Source organism: Pseudophryne corroboree, chromosome 1 (genome assembly GCF_028390025.1).
Source record: "Pseudophryne corroboree isolate aPseCor3 chromosome 1, aPseCor3.hap2, whole genome shotgun sequence".
Classification (NCBI taxonomy): Eukaryota; Metazoa; Chordata; class Amphibia; order Anura; family Myobatrachidae; genus Pseudophryne; species Pseudophryne corroboree.
Genome location: NC_086444.1, coordinates 655,300,980 through 655,320,775, shown reverse-complemented (window position 1 = coordinate 655,320,775; position 19,796 = coordinate 655,300,980). Strand labels below are relative to the sequence as shown.

At 48.8% G+C, this 19,796-nt stretch overlaps 1 protein-coding gene across 1 annotated transcript in view; it reads left to right on the top strand.

Annotated features, from left to right (window-relative positions):
- Positions 1–12,809: 12,809 nt before the first annotated feature.
- The window catches only part of FBXO10 (F-box protein 10), a 287,024-nt gene continuing 280,037 nt past the window's right edge, over positions 12,810–19,796 (top strand). The window contains exon 1 of the mRNA XM_063914662.1: positions 12,810–12,995. The gene's annotated coding sequence lies outside the window, so the exon portion shown is untranslated. The remainder of the gene's footprint in view (positions 12,996–19,796) is intronic.

Below are 19,796 nucleotides of genomic sequence, written 5' to 3'. Positions count from 1 at the left end.
TGAGGTGCCTATCCCTAGGATTTGAACTGTTAATTTTGAAAGCATGGTTTGAAATGTATTTTTGTTGGTTCTGCTTGTTACTGTGTATACTCTCTTGATGGGATGTACCATACACCTACCCAAATTGTCTACACATGTACTTAATATGACCCTAAACGGTCAAGGTTGTACTCCATTTATTTGTAACAAGTGTTTTTGGTGTCCTCAATTTATCAGCCAGTCACTTTAGCTCTACATGGTGATCCTCCCGCCTTCTTTCTTTCTATCTATCTATCTATCTATCTATCTATCTATCTATCTATCTATCTATCTATCTATCTATCTATCTATCTATCTATCTCTCTGTCACGATCCGGGTAACTAGACGCCGGTTCCTACCTGTTAGGTGCCTCCTGAGATTGGCTCAGCGAGCCAGGGCCAGGCTATAGCTATGTTTTCGGCTACTGCCTGCAGCGCTGGTTTTAGCAGCCTCCTCAGTGTGTGCACTTGCGGTGGTGCGGCGCTCTCAGTCCCGTCGCGGCTGTCACTGCCGCGCCCGTGGTCCTCTGCTGGATGTGCGTCCTCTGTGTGCTCCGGCCACCGCTTCCATTCCTGTGGCCGCTGTGCGCGTCTGGGCGTGTGGAGTTTCTGCTGTTGCGGCCTCCGCCGCCATTGTTGTACAACACATGGTTTCAGAGTGCTTCTTTCCCCTTCAATCTCCGTCTATGGGCGCAGCCATTTTGGACTTGGATCACATGTCACCATTCTCACCTATCCACAGTGCTGAGGGCATGATTGTCAGCCAATCCCTGCTATCCAGCAGGTATAAATATCCTGTCCCAGCACCCAGAAGGTTGTCAGTGCTTCAATTGTCTCTCCAGCGATTCCAGTGTGCAGTTCACTGTGGACTCTCCTGTGGACCTTTCCTGTAGCTTAGCCTGACTCCCTGGTGGTTGCCCTCTGCGGTGCAGTTCCAGCTCTCCTGTACTAGTGTCCTGTGGTGCAACCTGCCTCCCTTGTACTCGCACCCAGCACTAGCAGAGTGTATGACTCCGGCTTTCCAGCAGCCACTCTCCAGCAGTCCTCTGTATACATTCCTGCCGGTACTCACTAATATTGTGGAGTACAAATCCTGCGGACCCCAGCTTCAATCACAGCTTACCTGCGAACCCCAGTTTCATTCACAGTTTACCTGTGAACTCCAGCTTCATTCACAGTTTACCTGTGAACCCCAGCTGCATTCAGTTTACCTGCGAACCCCAGCTTCATTCACAGTTTACCTGCGAACCCCAGCTTCATTCACAGTTTACCTGCGAACCCCAGCTTCATTCAGTTTACCTGTGAACCCCAGCTGCATTCAGTTTACCTGCGAACCCCAGCTGCATTTAGTTTACCTGCGAACCCCAGCTTCATTCACAGTTTACCTGCGAACCCCAGCTGCATTCTCAGCTATTCCTGTGAACCCCAGCTTCACTCTCAGCTTTATCTGCGATCCCCAGCATCTCCTTTTACCTCACCTGGGTTCCCAAGTATATACAGCACTCCCACTCACATTCTGGATTACTGGTCTTAACCAGTTGAGGGCTTATTGTTCACTTGTGACGTTTCTTGTTTGTTTGCACATTATTGACTCTTATGATTTAATAAAAACCCTCAAAGACATCTCCTGTTGTCATGGTCACGCCTTCAGGCATCTGGTACTACTGTCTAGCGCATGTCTAGGAGTCCTCTCTCACCTCCTAAATTCCGGTACCCGCCAGCCCCTACAACTTCCAGTTCCCGACACCAGCCCTCAGTTGTGACACTCTCCTTCTTTCTCTTTCTTCTCCTTTCTCATTTTATCTTTGTTATTATGTTATTATGTTTTGCATTCCTACCTAATAAGGTTTATATATAAAATCTCATTGAATGTGATGTATATGATATGTATGTTTTGTCATATTGTTCCTGGGCCAGTGGCCCTTGTATTCTCTGTTTCGGATATCTTTTTATCTGCCTGTTTGTATTTGCTCATTCGATGTCTTACAATAAAAATTCTTAAATAAAAGAATAATTAGGCTTCACGGGGTTTGCTAGGAACTGTAGGTCACTAGTAAAAAAAAAATCAAAAAAAAAATCTTATCTTTCACATGAATATTCACATTAAACACACCTCTCAGGGGATTTGGTAATAGACCTACTGTTGTCAGCATGGGGCTGGTATTTTCTAGGAGGGGGAGGCTGCACTATTTTTTGTGGTCCATTCTCTATATGGAATACAGCCCTAGGCATACCAGTCTAGGGTTAGTAATCACTACAGAAAGAGGACATAAGGGCCCTCATTCCGAGTTGATCGGTCGCAAGGCGAATTTAGCAGAGTTACACACGCTAAGCCGCCGCCTACTGGGAGTGAATCTTAGCTTCTTAAAATTGCGACCGATGTATTCGCAATATTGCGATTACTAACTACTTAGCAGTTTCAGAGTAGCTCCAGACTTACTCTGCCTGTGCGATCAGTTCAGTGCTTGTCGTTCCTGGTTGACGTCACAAACACACCCAGCGTTCGCCCAGGCACTCCCACCGTTTCTCCGGCCACTCCTGCGTTTTTTCCGGAAACGGTAGCGTTTTCAGCCACACGCCCCTGAAACGCCGTGTTTCCGCCCAGTAACACCCATTTCCTGTCAATCACATTACGATCGCCGGAGCGAAGAAAAAGCCGTGAGTAAAAATACTTTCTTCATAGTAAAGTTACTTGGCGCAGTCGCAGTGCGAACATTGCGCATGCGTACTAAGCGGATTTTCACTGCGATGCGATGAAAAATACAGAGCGAACAACTCGGAATGAGGGCCAATGTTGGTAATTCTAAATGCTTTTTGTGCAAAATTTAGGCAGCCTCATGCTCTTTCCACTAGCAACCTAAGCTGGCAGTGCCAGAGCTGGTTTCAATTTGGGGGAAAAGATACTCAGGTGTTTTCTTTTTAAATGTATTTATTACTTAAACTAAGTAAAAACGGGGATTGAGTCTAAGTATGTGTGTGTATGTATGTGCGAGTGTGTATGTGCAAGGGTGTTTATTAAAGTTCTACATGGATTCCCTCATCCAACTGCTGAGCAACCTCGTGACATCTGTCACTAGAGGACCCGGCAGCCAATCAGGGAATGCCACGTAGTAGCTGATTTGCATATCGCTGCTGGGCTGTCAATCATAAGGAGTTCATATGGTTCTATGGAGAAAAGTCCCCATAGAAGTCTATGGGTGGGAACCGGCAGTTTGCAGTAAGCCACAAGGTTAATTGAGGTCAATCTTGTGTTTGACCTCAATTAAGCTTGTGCCTTACCGCAAACTGCCGGTCCCCACCCATACGGTAATGGCGTCCAAGTTTGTCAGAGGTGCGGGATGCTGGCCAAACTCGGATGTTTAAAAAAAAAAAAAGTCTGAGTTCGGCCGGCATCGTGTCCTGCACCTCCGCTACTAGGTGGCACTCCCTGATTGGCTGACGGGTCCTCCAGTGACAAACGTCGGGGAAGGGGATTCCCTTATTTCTTTTTAGAATCAGGTTTTGTTGTTTTTTTTTAACCCCAGGAAATAGGGTTTTTTTTTTTTACAGGTTACGTATGGATTTCTACAGGAGAAGGGGACCGAAGGGCCACAGGGATTGATTGTAGGTATGTGTGTATGTACGTACTCACGTACGTACATGCGGAAGTGTATGTGCAAGGGTGTTTATTAAACTTCTACTTTGAAGTGTGTGTGTGTGTGGTGTCTCTATTGTAATAATTGTTTTACTGGTGGGACTACAGATACCAGTGGGCCCTTTAATCCCCCACATGCTGGTACTTGTGGTTTTTCAAGTACCAGCATGCAGGGGAGGCTTTCTGAGACCTGTAGTTCCACCAGTAAAACACAATATTAATTTTTACTTTTACACTTAATTGCTATGAACTCACCACACACAGCCCTCCCTGGCCCCTGGGTGCCCTGAAGTGGGGGGATCCCTTTATTGAAGGGTCCCCATTCCCCAAGGGAACCCCAGCCAGGGCTGACTAGTTGAGAGGGGGGTATTGCTACAGCTGCTGGGACCAGTACAAACGTGTACCCTGGCTGTGGCATTATCTCCTTGGCTAGTGGAGCCCGGTGCTGGTGTTAAAACGAGTTTTATGGTAAGAACTTACCTTTGTTAAAATTCTTCTGTGAGGTACACTGATCTCCACAAGGATAGACATTGGGGTGTAGAGTAGGATCTTGATCCGAGGCACCAACAGGCTCAAAGCTTTGACTGTTCCCAAGATGCATAGCGCCGCCTCCTCTATAACCCCGCCTCCCTGCACAGGAGCTCAGTTTTTAGTTAACCAGCCCAATGCAGTAGCAGGAAAAAGACGACAACAGTTAGTAGCCACATACATCACACTCTCACGACAGGAGAAGTGTCAGCGGCTAATGCCATACCAACCCAAAGAAGCTAAGTGCGTCAGGGTGGGCGCCTTGTGGAGCCCAGTGTACCTCGCAGAAAGAGTTTTAACAAAGGTAAGTTCTTACCATAAAACTCGTTTTCTGCTGCGGGGTACACTGGGCTCCACAAGGATAGACATTGGGGATGTCCTAAAGCAGTTCCTTATGGGAGGGGACGCACTGTAGCGGGCACAAGAACCCGGCGTCTAAAGGAAGCATCCTAGGAAGCGCAGTATCGAAGGCATAGAACCTTATGAACGTGTTCACGGAGGACCACGTAGCCGCCTTGCACAATTGTTCAAGGGTTGCACCACGTTGGGCCGCCCAAGAAGGTCCAACAGACCAAATAGAATGGGCCTTAATGTGATCAGGAGCAGACAGACCAGCCTACACATAAGCATGTGCAATCACCATTCTAATCCATCTGGCCAGGGTTTGCTTTTGAGCAGGCCAGCCACGTTTGTGAAACCCAAACACAACAAAGAGAGAATCAGATTTCCTAATAGAAGCAGTTCTCTTTACATAGATACGGAGAGCCCGTACCACATCCAAAGACCGCTCTTTGGGAGACAAGTCAGGAGAGACAAAGGCCGGAACCACAATCTCCTGATTAAGGTGGAACGAAGAAACCACCTTCGGTAAATAACCGGGACGAGTCCTAAGGACTGCCCGGTCACGGTGAAAAATCAGATGTGGGGAACTACAGGACAGGGCACCCAAATCCGATACTCATCTAGCAGAGGCAATAGCTAGCAAGAACACCACCTTAAGGGAAAGCCACTTAAGATCAGCTGAACCAAGGGGTTCAAACGGAGGTTCCTGTAACGCTTCCAAAACCACCGTCAAGTCCCAAGGAGCCACAGGCGGGACATAGGGAGGTTGGATACGCAACACACCCTGAGTAAAGGTATGAACATCAGGTAAGGTCGCAATTTTTCTCTGAAACCACACCGACAAGGCAGAAATATGAACCTTGAGGGAAGCCAGACGCAGGCCTAAATCCAAGCCCTGCTGCAGAAAAGCCAACAGTTTGGCTGTACTAAATTTGGAAGCGTCATAATTATTAGATGCGCACCAAACAAAGTAGGAATGCCAGACCCTATGGTAAATCCGGGCAGAAGCCGGTTTCCGGGCCCGCAACATAGTTTTAATGACCGCCTCAGAAAAACCCTTAGCCCTCAAGACGGAAGCTTCAAGAGCCACGCCGTCAAAGACAGCCGGGCTAGGTCCTGGTAGACACATGGGCCCTGAACGAGGAGGTCTGGGCGTTGTGGAAGTAGAATTGGACGCTCTGACGAGAGGCCCTGCAGGTCTGAGAACCAGTGCCGTCTGGGCCACGCCGGAGCTATGATCAGCAGGATTCCTCCTTCTTGCTTGAACTTCCGAATTACCCTGGGCAGGAGTGACACCGGAGGGAACACGTACGGCAGCCGAAACCTCCATGGCACCGCCAGCGCATCCACGAATGCTGCTTGAGGATCCCTTGTCCTTGTTCCGAAGACCGGAACCTTGTGATTGTGTCGAGACGTCATCAGATCCACATCTGGAAGGCCCCACCTTTCCACTAAGAGTTGAAACACTTCGGGATGGAGGCCCCACTCTCCGGCGTGTACATCCTGACGATTGAGAAAGTCTGCTTCCCAATTCAGAACCCCCGGAATGAATATTGCCGATATCGCCGGTAGATGGCGTTCTGCCCATCGAAGAATCCGTGAGGCTTCCTTCATAGCCAGGCGACTTCGAGTGCCGCCCTGATGGTTTATGTAAGCCACTGTGGTGGCGTTGTCCGACTGAACTTGAACAGGATGGTTCTGTATCAAATGCTGGGCCAGGTCCAATGCGTTGAAGACCGCCCGCAATTCCAGAATGTTGATCGGGAGGAGAGACTCCTCCCTGGTCCACCGACCCTGAAGGGAGTGTTGCTCCAACACTGCGCCCCAACCCCGTAGACTGGCATCCATTGTTAACAAGACCCAGTCGGCTATCCAGAAGGGACGAGCCCTGCACAGTCGCTGATCCTGGAGCCACCAGTGAAGCGACAGACGAACCTCCGGAGTCAATGAGATCATGTGAGACCTGACCCGGTGAGGCAGGCCGTCCCACTTGGCTAGAATCATCCTCTGGAGTGGGCGAGAGTGAAATTGAGCGTACTCCACCATATCGAATGTTGACACCATGAGGCCCAGCACCTGCATCGCCGAATGTATCGACACTTGCGGACGAGATAGGAAGCAACGAATCCTGTCCTAAAGTTTCAGGACCTTCTCCTGAGACAGGAACAACCGTTGGTTGTGAGTGTCCAATAACGCTCCCAGGTGCACCATGCTCTGAGCAGGGACCAGGGAGGATTTCTTCCAGTTGATGAGCCACCCGTGGGCTTGCAGAAACCGGACCGTCAGGTCTAGGTGACGTAGGAGAAGTTCTGGGGAATTTGCCAGGATCAACAAGTCGTCCAGATACGATAGGATCCTGACCCCTTGATGGCGGAGTACCGCCGTCATCACCGCCATAACTTTGGTAAAAACTCGCGGAGCCGTGGTTAAACCAAAAGGTAACGCCCGAAACTGGTAGTGGAGGTTGCCCACCGCAAACCTCGGGTAGGTACTGCTGATGCGACACTGCTATAGGAACATGCAGGTAAGCATCCTGTATATCCAGGGAGACCATATAATCCCCAGGTTCCAATGCCAGAACTAAAGAGCGAAGGGTTTCCATATGGAACTTGGAAATTTTCACAAACTTGTTCAACGCCTTGAGGTTGAGAATGGGCCGAAAGGACCCATTCGGTTTCGGGACTAGAAACAGCGGAGAATAGTACCCCTGGCCTCTCTGAGCAAGAGGCACCTATACTACCACTCCTGTGTCCAGGAGGGTTTGTACCACCGAATGTAGTGTCTTTGCCTTCAACTGATCCAAAGGGATGTCTGTCAGGCAAAATCGGCAAGGGGATGGTTCTTGAAGGCTATGGCGTAACCTTGAGTGACGACTTCCCGTACCCAGGCATCTGAAGTGGTCTTCAACCATTCCTGGGTATACTCTAGAAGCCGGCCCCCCACCCTGGGGTCCCCCAGGGGGAGGCCCGCCCCGTCATGCGGCAGGCTTATCGGTCTCGGAAGCTGGCTGACAGGCAGCCCAGGCTCTTTTTGGCTTTGGCTTACCAGGTTTGGAAGTGCGGGCCTGTTTATGGTACACCTGACCTTTTGCTTTTCATGGAGGATGAAAGGAAGTACTTTTAGCCTTCGACACAGAAGGAGCGGTACTTGATAGACAGGCTGTTTTGGCAGTAGCCAGATCCGCCACTATCTTATTCAAGTCCTCCCCAAACAGGATATCTCCCTTAAAAGGGAGTACCTCCAGGGTTTTTCTAGAATCCAGATCCACAGACCAGGATCTCAGCAACAATATCCGGCGAGCCAGGACTGAAATAGTAGAAGCCTTGGGTGCCAGAACACCGGCATCAGAAGCCGCCTCTTTAATACAATGAAAAGCTGTGACAATATATGACAAGCATTGTCTGGCGTGGTCATAAGAGATTTCAGCTTCCAACTCTAGGGCCCACGCTTCAATAGCTTCTGCGGCCCATGTCGCTGCAAGAGTGGGCCTATGCGCAGCACCCGTGAGGGTGTAAATCGCTTTCAGACACCCCTCCACACGTTTATCCGTAGGCTCTTTCAGAGACGTGACGGTAGTGACAGGAAGACCTGAGGAAACCACCATCCTTGCCACATTCTGAGTCCACTGGAGGAGGTGTCTCCCAATTTGTCGATAGCTCTGGTGCGAGGGGATAGCGAGACAGCATTTTCTTGTGAGGCACAAACTTCTTTCCTGGATTTTCCCAGGATTCCTGACGTATATCCACTAGGTGGTCAGAGTGAGTTAAAACTTGTTTAACCACCTTCTGACGCTTGAACCTGTCTGGTTTCTTAGGAGGAATGGATGGCTCAGGATCATCCGTAATCTGTAGAATCAACTTAATAGCCTCCAAAAGATCAGGAACATCCACATGCGAACCACCATCCCCATCAGTATTATCTGTGTCAGAATCTGTGGGATCAGTGTACGCGCCATCTTCGTCAGACGAGGTGTCAGTGACAGCCGTGGATTGGGAGGAGGTAGTAGCTCACTTAGAGGACCTCTTGGACGTAGGAGAGCGAGAGTCAGACTTTTTAGTAGTCAGAGACTGGTTCAATTTCTTCAATTGAGCGGCTAAATTATCTGCCCATGGCGGATTAGCCGCAGGGACCACATACGGTTGAGCCGGCATAGGAGGTCCCATAGGAGGCGTTAGTTTAGTAACTAGCGTATTCAGAAGCGTGGAGAACGTAGCCCACGGCGGGTCATGATGGACCCCCGTTGCCACAGTTCCACTGGGGGTCAAAGAGCCCCCAGAACCAGATCCCGTAGCTGCTATATTTTCCTCATAGGTATCTGTGGCGTCAGCGACGCTAGCAGTGTGTTCAGCCCCAGAACCGTTACCCTCAGAAGCAGACATGTTAAAATCAGGTAACACAGTACAATTTTCAGCAGCACAATACCTAACCCAAACCCCTGCGCAGTGTAGTCAGCACAAGCAGGGACCTAGGAGAGATATGGTGACTAAGCTCACAGAGAAAATACAATTATAGTATATCTTGTGAATATCCTATATTACAGTTCTTATAAACCTGACGCACCAAGCCCCCTCAGGTTATAGAATATAGGGATAGCAAGCTGAGTGAGACACGAAATGAAAATCACCCAGCAGCTAATGCATTGCACACACATATATAGTCACAGTTGTACAATGCAGAGGTTATTACACACAATAATACTGCACTGGACTAGCTTACATATATAGCTATGTAGTCAATAGATATAACACTGCACAGTAACAAACTGGATGTATATCACAGGGTGCTTGTACCAGAGAACCCTGACTAAATGCACTCTTTCTTAACTATCACTGTCTAACAGACATGTAGAATACTTAAGTGTCTTGTAAAGTCACAGCGCTGACTATCAGGAGGCTTTACAAAGGAGGATTTGCCCAAGCAGTCCAAGGAAGTGTAGCTGAGAGAAATGGCGCCCACACACTGACTGGGAGTGAGGGAGAGACAGATATGCAGCTCCAGGGTGGGAACATTTACTGTAAATGGCGCCCTGGGGCTGGGGGAGGGGCTCCAGGTCTAAGCCTTTTCCCTCTGCTGGCAAAAGCAACAGGTACTGTGGGTTACTATACAAAAGGTTTATGAGAGAAACCTGACCTGCACCCATGCCCTGGTGATCTAGTGGGATCGCCTGTATGCCACAGACCGCACCGGATCGCAATATAGCGTGGGTCCCGCGAGCGGGACCCACTTACCACCTCCCAAAGCGTGGCCAAGCGATCCCGGAGAGCCCCAGCCGTGTGTGTCTGACCAGAAGAAAACCGGAGCCTCCTGCTGTAGTTACCCGGCAACCAGGGCTCGGGAGTGTACAGCGCGGCTGGGGAGAGATGGAGCTGCAGCAGTGAATGTCTTCTGACATGTACACACTGCTACAGCCCTTGAAGTCTTCACTTTTCTTCTATAAAAAGCTCTTCTTAGGGCTGCCAAGAGCAGCCCCCCTGTTTAGTGCCTGCTATCTGCAGCACCAACTACAAAACTGAGCTCCTGTGCAGGGAGGCGGGGTTATAGAGGAGGCGGCGCTATGCATCTTGGGAACAGTCAAAGCATTGAGCCTGTTGGTGCCTCGGATCAAGATCCTACTCTACACCCCAATGTCTATCCTTGTGGAGCCCAGTGTACCTCGCAGCAGAAAAAAATATTACATCCTTTTTCCCCATATTTTTGGAACCATGACTGGTCCAAGAGCCCAGTGCTGGTTCTTTAAATACAGGGGGACCTCACGCTTTCCCCCCACTGTATTTTTAGAACCAGGACTGGCTCAAAGAGGATGGGGCTGGTTATGCTTAGGAGAGGGAACCCCACAAAGTTTTTTTTACAAAAATATATTTTAACTCTTTTACACAGGGAAGCCTGCACGTATCTCACTGATCCATACAGGCTTCTCTAAACACGCTGATCAGGGGGAATGTCTGTTTGAAAAGTGCATTTTTATCGGAGTTTGCACTATTCATGGGTGTATTTGCAGAAACAATTCTCGGTTTCATTAATGTCTATGGGAAATCCAGCCAAGTTTGGCCGATTGTCAGTGGCGCACGCAGGGGGGGGTTCCGAGTACCTGGAAACCCCCCCTGATTAGCCGAGTTATCTTTTTGAGACGGAGACAGCTGTGTCTCCGTCTCAGCAAAAAAGCCGCGACCGCGGGTGCGGAGCTGCAGCAACTACAGAAAGCTAAAGGCCAGTACACTACTCACGGCCCAATGCAGCTCTCTGCTTACAGTCATGAATGTCCCGGGGGCCGGCGGCTCCCTCTGTCCTCACACGTCCGCCCCTCTGCTCCCAGCCCACTGTGTACACTATATGTAAGTTTAACTGTATATGTAAGTTTTACTTTGTTTCTGTGTGTATTTGTATGGTATGACACTATGTATGTGGGTTTGTTTGTGCTTGTGTATGTATGTATGTATGTATGTATGTGTGTTTGATTATATGTTTGTGTATGTATATATGTGTGTTATATGTGTGTGTGTGTGTGTATATATATATATATACATATACAGTTCAGATATGCAAGTGGTGATATCGGCACTTAATCTGTAGTAAAATAGATCCAGTAGACGGCAGTGCTTACTATTTTCAAACTGTTTTCAAAGATACAAAAAAACAACCATACATGTTCTTACCTCTCTAGGATAACATTCAGTGATCTCTATGCCGCTGTCCTTGCAAACGCCGTCCACTCCCAATGACGTCAGAGATCACTGGGTGTCATCCTATAGAGGTAAGAACATGTATAGTTGCTTTTTTTGTATGAAAACAGTTTGAAAATAAACTGTAACGTTGGAGTAAGCGCCGCCATCTACTGGATTTATTTTGCTGTAAATTACATCCTGAGAGTGCCACCCGCATATCTGAACTGTATTCTAGCCGACACCTGGGTATTTATTTATGTATGGATGGAGTGCAGATTGTCCGGGACTAATATATATATATATATATATATATATATATATATATATATATATATATATGACAAATGGCACTCCTGACTAATACCACAGAATCAGAGGCAGGACGGCACTCATAGAGACTGGTAAATCATAGAAAATCAGCACAGGACGCTGTAGCTGTTTGACAACGTTTCAGAGTTACTGTAGACTCTGAAACGTCGACAAACAGCTACAGCGTGCTGTGCTGATTTGCTATGGTTTACCAGTCTCTATGAGTGCCGTTCTGTCTCCATATATATGTATGTGTGTGTGTATATATGTATATATATAATATATTACACATACATATACATACACACCCAGCCACGGAAACCCCCATCGCTAAATCCTGCGTTTGCCCCTGGATTGTGTATTTGATCGTATATCCCTATTGTCCCGTATTTTGTACTTCTATTTGACTTAACACTCCCAGTTTAGGTGTTTGGTAAATATCCGAGATTGAAAATGCTCCCGTGTTGGTCATCTTGACCAAACGCAGAGCTTACTAAATTTACTCCTCAGTATTCTATAAATGCTGTAAATATATATAGAGAGAGAGAGCTTTGGGGATTCATTTTAAGACAAATAAAATAAAGCAAACTCCTTTACGATATTCCTCATTTTAATACAGCTCAATTAGAAGTGGAAACATTTCTAAAATGATACATATTGAACCTAAATGACTTAAAAACCACAGGTAACAGGTGTAGAGTGTCAGTAGTGTATATTACTGTAAGTGGGTGTATAATGTCAGTGGTGTATATTAGTGTCAATAGGTGCAGTGTTCCTGGGTATATATTAGTTTCAGTGGGTGTACAGTGTCAGTAAGGGTATAGTGTTAGTGGGCATACAGTATCAGCATCAGCAGGTGTTTAGTAGGTGTAAAGTGTTATGGGTATAGTATATATTAGTGTCAGTGTCGGTAGTGTTAGATGGCATATCAGCATCAGTAGGTGTATAGTAGTGTTAGTAGGTGTATAGTGTTAGTCTGTAATGGGTATATATTAGTGTCAGTGATTGTACAGTGTCAGTAGGTGTGTACTGTAGTAGTGTCAGTGGGTGTGTACAGTGATATGTTAGAAAACTTGAATGAATAATGAATAACGGTTTTGTGTTACAAGCAGAGGGAGCCTTCACTGCCACATGATGGAGTAACATCAGCACCATCGAGCTAGTCCTCTCCTTTTATCTTTACGAGTCCTGCGGCTGTTTCCTTCATGCTCTGAAGTCTCTATGGTATGGTACATGGCTGCTGTATTCATTATAAACTACAGGAGGGGCTTCTCTAGTGATCTCTCCTCCTGCTCTCTATGGTTTGCTGCTGCTGCAGCTGCAGGAATAAGTGTACAGGCGGCAGCAGCAGAGCACAGTACTGTATTCTCAGTACTAGTACTAGTACTAGTAGCAGCAGCAGCAGCAGCAGGCGGCGCATCCGTAGTGTGGAGGATCCGGTACAGCAGCAGCGGCGGCGTGTGTGCAGTCACTGCGGGCTGTTAGGTGGGCAGCATCTGCAGGTAGGCTCCGCCGTCTGTCTTTCTGTCTGTGTGTGTGTGGAACTTTGTGCGTCTTTGTTCTAATGATTAATTAATAGCTGCCTGCTTTCATGTTACTGTTGCTGTGCTGTAGCATTGGTTCTGTTGTTGCTATTTTAAGTGTCTATAGATCCTGTAGTTCCCCCTGGCTGGTAAGATGTGTGCAGGAGACTGCTGCCTGTCTCTGTGTGCTGTATGTGACCCTGAGATGATGAGGAGGCATACACTATCCCAACACCATTGTCTGCTGTAGCCTGATAGTGTGGGGATAACCGTGGCACTACTAGACCCAGCTAGCTATCTCATTATGTACAGTAGCTTCTGTATTATGTATGTCATTCAGTTGGGATTCTCTGTAGTGATAGAACTAGCTAAACACTTACCTGAATATGTGTGCTTGATAAATCAAATGACAGCATTGTTTTAAATAAGTAAGAATGACAGGTCAGGAAATGGATGTAGTATTGTTATGGCTTCTTATCAGTTTGTGACTTGGATACAGGTAAAACACATTTTCCAGTTCCCGATTTGACACTTCCAAGGATGTACACTTTGTTTGCTTGGTAACGTTGCACATTTACAAATAAAACTTTGAAAATGTTGGAACCAGCCCATAAGAAACCTGAGCTGGGGCCACATTGTACGCCTCATTTGCCGTTTTGCAGAGAAAAAGGTGCAGCAATACAATACATGCTCGCAATTAGTTTAACTATGTCAAGAAGTATTTTTACGCACAAAAGTGAAACATTTAATTTAATAAAAGGTATTGCTGGGTGGCTGTACATTGCTGTGATGTGTACCTTTCCGCTACCCTAAGCTAGATAGAAAGGTAGGTGTGCACAATGAGGTGTGCGGACTGGATCATTTTAGAGCATGAGTTATATATATGCTGCACATTCAGTGCTCTTGATAATTGGGGACTGGCTTGTTTGCGCAGTATGTTTATACTGCCTCCTGAGAAAGAACGCGAGGGACAGCCCGTACGCGCCGTCAAGCCTGCCACTGAGCCACACCAGGTAAGCAGTCTCATCCCCGCACCAGCACGTTACCGCGCCATCTCGGCCCCCTCCATTGCTTACGGCTCCATCGACGGCCCCACCCCCGCCGCAAGACATTGCACACATAGCGCAAGGCAGCATTGTCACTGGCAGTCCATTCAGCTGCCACTTTAGTAATTGCATCCTGCTGGGTCCCCGCTCACACAGGGAGACGCTGCCGGACACTACAATAAGTTGCCCGTGCCCTCCCTACCCTGACACTAGTCCTCCCAGGTAGCCAGCCTCATCCCCCGGACCCGCTATATGGAGGGAGCTGGGGACACAGGGAAACGCTGCTGCCAACAGGACAGCGAGGGACATGCGGGACAACCCGTACGCTCCATCCCCTGCCACTGCGCCCCCCCCCCCCCCCCAGGTAGCCGGCCTCATCCCCCGGACCCGCTATTTGGAGGGAGTTGGGGACACAGGGAGACGCTGCCGCCAACGGGACAGCCCGTACGCTCCATCCCCTGCCACTGCGCCCTCCCCAGGTAGCCAGCCTCATCCCCCGGACTCGCTATATGGAGGGAGCTGGGGACACAGGGAAACGCTGCTGCCAACAAGACAGCGAGGGACATGCGGGACAACCCGTACGCTCCATCCCCTGCCACTGCGCCCCCCCCAGGTAGCCGGCCTCATCCCCCGGACCCGCTATTTGGAGGGAGTTGGGGACACAGGGAGACGCTGCCGCCAACGGGACAGCCCGTACGCTCCATCCCCTGCCACTGCGCCCTCCCCAGGTAGCCGGCCTCATCCCCCGGCCCTGCTATATGGAGGGAGCTGGGGACACAGGGAAACGCTGCTGCCAACAAGACAGCGAGGGACACGCGGGACAGCCCATACGCTCCGTCCCCTGCCACTGAGCCCCCCCCAGGTAGCCGTCCACATTCCCCGGACACGCTATATGGAGGGAGCTGGGGACACAGGGAGACGCAGCGCAATGATTGACACCTGCTGGCTGCACCTGACACAGAACCACCCCTGGTACCCGGCCTCACCCCCCGTCCCTGCTGTCTGGATGGAGCTGGGGATGCTCTGTAGCACGCACACCTGCACGGATCCTGTGCTGCGGGTAGGAGGGCGGCTGAGCACGGCCACAGAATGAGGCCGCTTCCCGCCGCACCTCCCCGAATCCCCTCTCACTGTCAGCTACTATCTGCCGCCGGAGACGCCCCCAGTGTTACTGAGCGGCGCACTCCCTCCCGTCACCTGCTACGGACTAGCCACGACCCCGTCTCTGAGCCCCTGCCGCCGTTATCCGGACAGAGGGAGCAGCACCAGCAGCAAGTGTGATGGATCACGCATCCAGTTCACTGCAGTGCTGCTACTGCTGCTCCAGGAGATTGTGTTTGTGCTGTCTGGGGTATAGTGCATGCATGGGAGTGTCTGCCTCATGTGTGAATGGTTGGCTGCATATACAGTGCCCCTCTCCCACACACACCACCACCGCACCTGCCCCTCCACCACCCACAGGAACCTCGCACCCACCCCTCCACCACCCACAAAGCCCCCGGACCCCCTCCCCCATCCGCGAAAACCCCACACTCGCCCCTCACCCACCTGTGTCGCCTCCTGGCCCCCTACCCCACTTGCGATACCCGCCCCTCCCCCGCCCTTAGCACCTCCCCAACCCCTCCCCCACCTGCGCATCCTCACCCCCCACCCCCCCATACGCACCTCCCTCAACCATAGCACCTCCGGACACCCTCCCTATCCGTGATATCCCCGCCCCCGGCCCTCCCCCACCCATGAAACCTCCGCAACCGCCCCTCCCCAACCTGTGGCTTCCCCTCCCCCATCCACGTCTCCCCCGCACCTGTCACTCCCCCAACCACAGCACCTACTAGGTGACTTATTGTGCGCTCTTCACACCATCACATGGGACTACGGCCCCTTAACCATCGCACGCCCTTTGTCCATGCAATATTTCACCACTCACTAAATTATGATTGGCGTAAATACTCCATATAATAAAAATGTTGGGGCGTGCAAGGGTTAAGGGGGCGTAGCCCCTTCCGACGGTGTGAAGAGCGCCCGTAGGGCGCGATGAATCACCTAGTGTGTTTATATATACATGGTTGAGTCGCATTATTATGACCACCAGCTAATAGCCATAGTAACCACTTCGGAGCCCTATATGCAGCAGGCTGAACTGTCATTTTAGACACATGTCTGGTAGCCTCCAGTTTCATTTTGTCGATGAGCTACTCCACTGTTGTGTGTCTGTTGGCCCTCACGCACCTTCGTAGCCGACATTCACCTCTCACATCAACGGCATGTGGTGCTCCGCAGTTTCCACATCGGTTATTAGCAATGGTGCTTGGATAAATTGTTCCTTTTACCCATGACAGCGAATGATATGTGTGCAGAGTGCCTATCGCACACCTTATATACCCACCAAGAAAGTGCACAACACATGACATACTTAATGGGCTACGCGCTGCTGATGTCAAATGTAGGAGGTGGTCTTAATGTGACAATGTATATACACACACATACACATCGCCTATGCTCGCTGTTGGGATGTGTATTGAGAGAAGGTAACGTTAATAAGTAGGGAATTTTTTTTTTTTTTTGAAAGAATTTTGGACTATGATGTTAGAGACTTTCTAACTAAAGGCCCATACACACTTGCGCGCTCCCGCTTCATCGCTGGCAGCCGCCGTTCATCTACTGGTATTACCAGTAGATGAACGGCGGGGTGAGTGACTTTCCATAGCGTCCTGCTATGGAAAGCCGCTCAGCCCTGCTGACATCGCCGGGCAGGGGGGAAAAGCGCTCAGTGTGTATGCACCTTTAGACTTATATATATGGGTATGTTGCATGAATTTCTGGAATGCAGAATATGTCAGGCTTTAAGGATTTATGATTAAAACAAAACTCCTATGTAAACGTCAACAAAATTCAATTCGGCACTATTCCCGGCTGCATACATATAGGACACTTTAGTAGTGCTGACATCGCAAGTTTCTCCTCGCACCCCATAGATGCTCTCAGGATGCGATGTGCCCTTCTGGATCGGTACATTGCATCAATATAAGACAGTGAATTGCCCGCACAGTATTTATGCATGGCCTCGCATCAGGCAACACTAAATTGACACAAAGTGAGCCCTTGTCAGACACTGTATGTATCTGCACATTCACATAATATTATTTTGTTAACTATGGGCCTAATTCAGCATGGATCGTTATTCTGAGAAATTGCAGTTGTCTGCGAGTAGAAAGGGGCCGGCCCGATAGAAAGAAAAAATGCCCTATGCAAGTTTGTGAATGCATCGCAGATTGTTATCCATTCGTAGATGCATACGCAATTTCCGGAACATCGACGATTTTTTGCCATCTGAGCAAATTTAAGTAGGTCTGAGTCTTCAACTAATCTGCAACTGATATGGCCTGGAAGTGGTCTGCACTGATGTCAGAGACCCTCCCCCCAAAACGCCTGTCCACACCTTGCGTTTTTTCTGGCACACGCAGAAAACTGCAGGTTTCAATGCCGGCTTCCTATCAGCCGAACAGCGGCTACATTGCGATTATGATCTGTATGTATTTTCTGTTGCTAAAACCCCTGGCAAGTGCGCAATGCGAACACTGTGCAGTCGTTCAATAATCGCTCAATTTGCGAATTCTGTGAATAGCGATCCATGCTAAATTAGGCCCTATAATCATTTAGAAAAAAAAGTGTAATTGGCTTTAAACAAGAGTGAATGAGAGTAAATTCTCAATCCTTTACCACAGTGCTAGGTTGCTTGAGATCTCAGGAGGGTGATGTGGAAAAGCCTTGAGTTAAACTTCATAATGTGCCTTGTTTACAGCAGAGTGTTATAATTGATGTGCGGTTCCCCCCCCCCCCCGGGGCCTGGTGCTCCCTAGGTTTATCTTTCTCTGTGTCAGATGTGAAAGTATATTTGTGTGCCTGTTTACACTAATTCCCTAATTCCGTTTTATTGTATTTCTTTAAATCTGCATCTATTTTACAGGTTTTTTTTTAGTCAGATACTATAATACCATTTCCTCATCTTTTTGACTGTGAAGTAACATTACTCTGCTTAACATTTTTATTGGTTATCTCTGTCCAAAGAGAATTTATATTAGTAATATTAGTAATTTGCGTATAATATTAAAAATTCAACATACAAGCAGGGCGCAATGCAAATTTTAAGGTGCAGATATGCCTCTTGTGGTGTTAGCAACTAAGTGTGGCATCTGTCCCTAGCAACAAACTACGTCAGGCTTATTTGGGGTTTGTTGCTAATGCCTTCTATCTGTGCCAGATGTCACTCTTATACATACAACTGTTCATGCAACCGATCTGGAAGAGTGCCAGGGTAGGCATCAGGGGACATACTGTACAGTATGCATTAATGTGATCTGTGAATATAGGCTGATGAGGACTCCTGTCGCTAAACGAACTTGTTGCAGAAAATGAGAAATGTCTTCTGCTATAATATCCAGACAGTAACGCCCCATACACACTACCCGATCCCCGCTGACGTCGATATTGACGTCGATAATTTGCTTATAATTTTAGCAAGTTTTCTTGTTAAAAGACAAAACAAAACAAAAACACACTTTTAAACTGTTTCTATTTATTCTCTTGTGTGATAGGGATCTGTATCAACTTATTTTTAAAATGTATTGGACTTCATTAGGTTTAAAAGATGAACAACGCAAAAGCATTATTGACATGCTGCAACATTTGGGAGCAGAGCGGGGGTGGCAACCTGCACCATTCTCCAAAACGGGGGGACATTTGCCCCCTTTTGGTAGGCAAGCCGTGCCCAGGGTCTACGTCATCGTACACAGACTTCCTGGACCCAGCTGTGCAGATCCTACATTAAGTCTGAGTAAGCTTTGGCTTACGAAGACTGACCATGGTCTGTTACCATCTTGAGTCGTGACCGGTGGTGACTCGATGCTGCATCCCCAGGCAGAGCACTCAGATCTCACAAATGCACGCCGGAGGCATCTATCTCCTACAGTCACCTGCTGCATTTGTACCTTATTTATGCAGAATTTCACAGCCACTGTCCTGCAGCTGTGCAATTCCATACAAATACATCATGGTGCATGCCTACACTTCATTTAGGAAATGCATTTGCAACCACAGATTGCACTTTCATCGCCTGTTCCTTAAATCAAGCAGTTTTATTGATACATTGGTGGTTTAGAAACGTGGGGAGAGTTCCTTACACTATCTAACAACAAACAGACATTGGGGGTAATTCAGACTGCATCACTGCAGCAGCCGCTGTCCTGCAGCAGCAGCGATCTCAGTCTGAATTACTTTGTGGAGTGCACACACGCAGCGGCAGCACTGCGCATGTGCACCCCGGGAGCCCAATGAGATGCTATCAGCATCTCAGGGCTGCATTCGCCTCTGCCTGAGGCAGTCGCGGGGCGGGAGGGGGCGCCGTTGGCGGGGCGAAGTTCTGGACAACAGAGACGTGTCTGGACCGTTGTGGGGGTGGGCCGTGGCGGCTGCGTGACATCACGCGCAGCCGCTGCAACCCGGGACGTGGCGAGTAGCGGCCTGCTAGCGCACAGGTGTTGCGCTGGCAGGGAGCTACTCAGGTACAAAAGCATCCCCGCCGTTCAGTGCTTTTGTACCTGTGCGGAGGGGGGGTAAGGCCTGACATGCAGAGCGGACTAGCCCTGTGCTGGGTGTCCCCCCGCATGTCTGATTAAATGATCATAGATGTGCTGAATTTAGCACATCTATGATCAGATCTGAATTAGGCCCATTG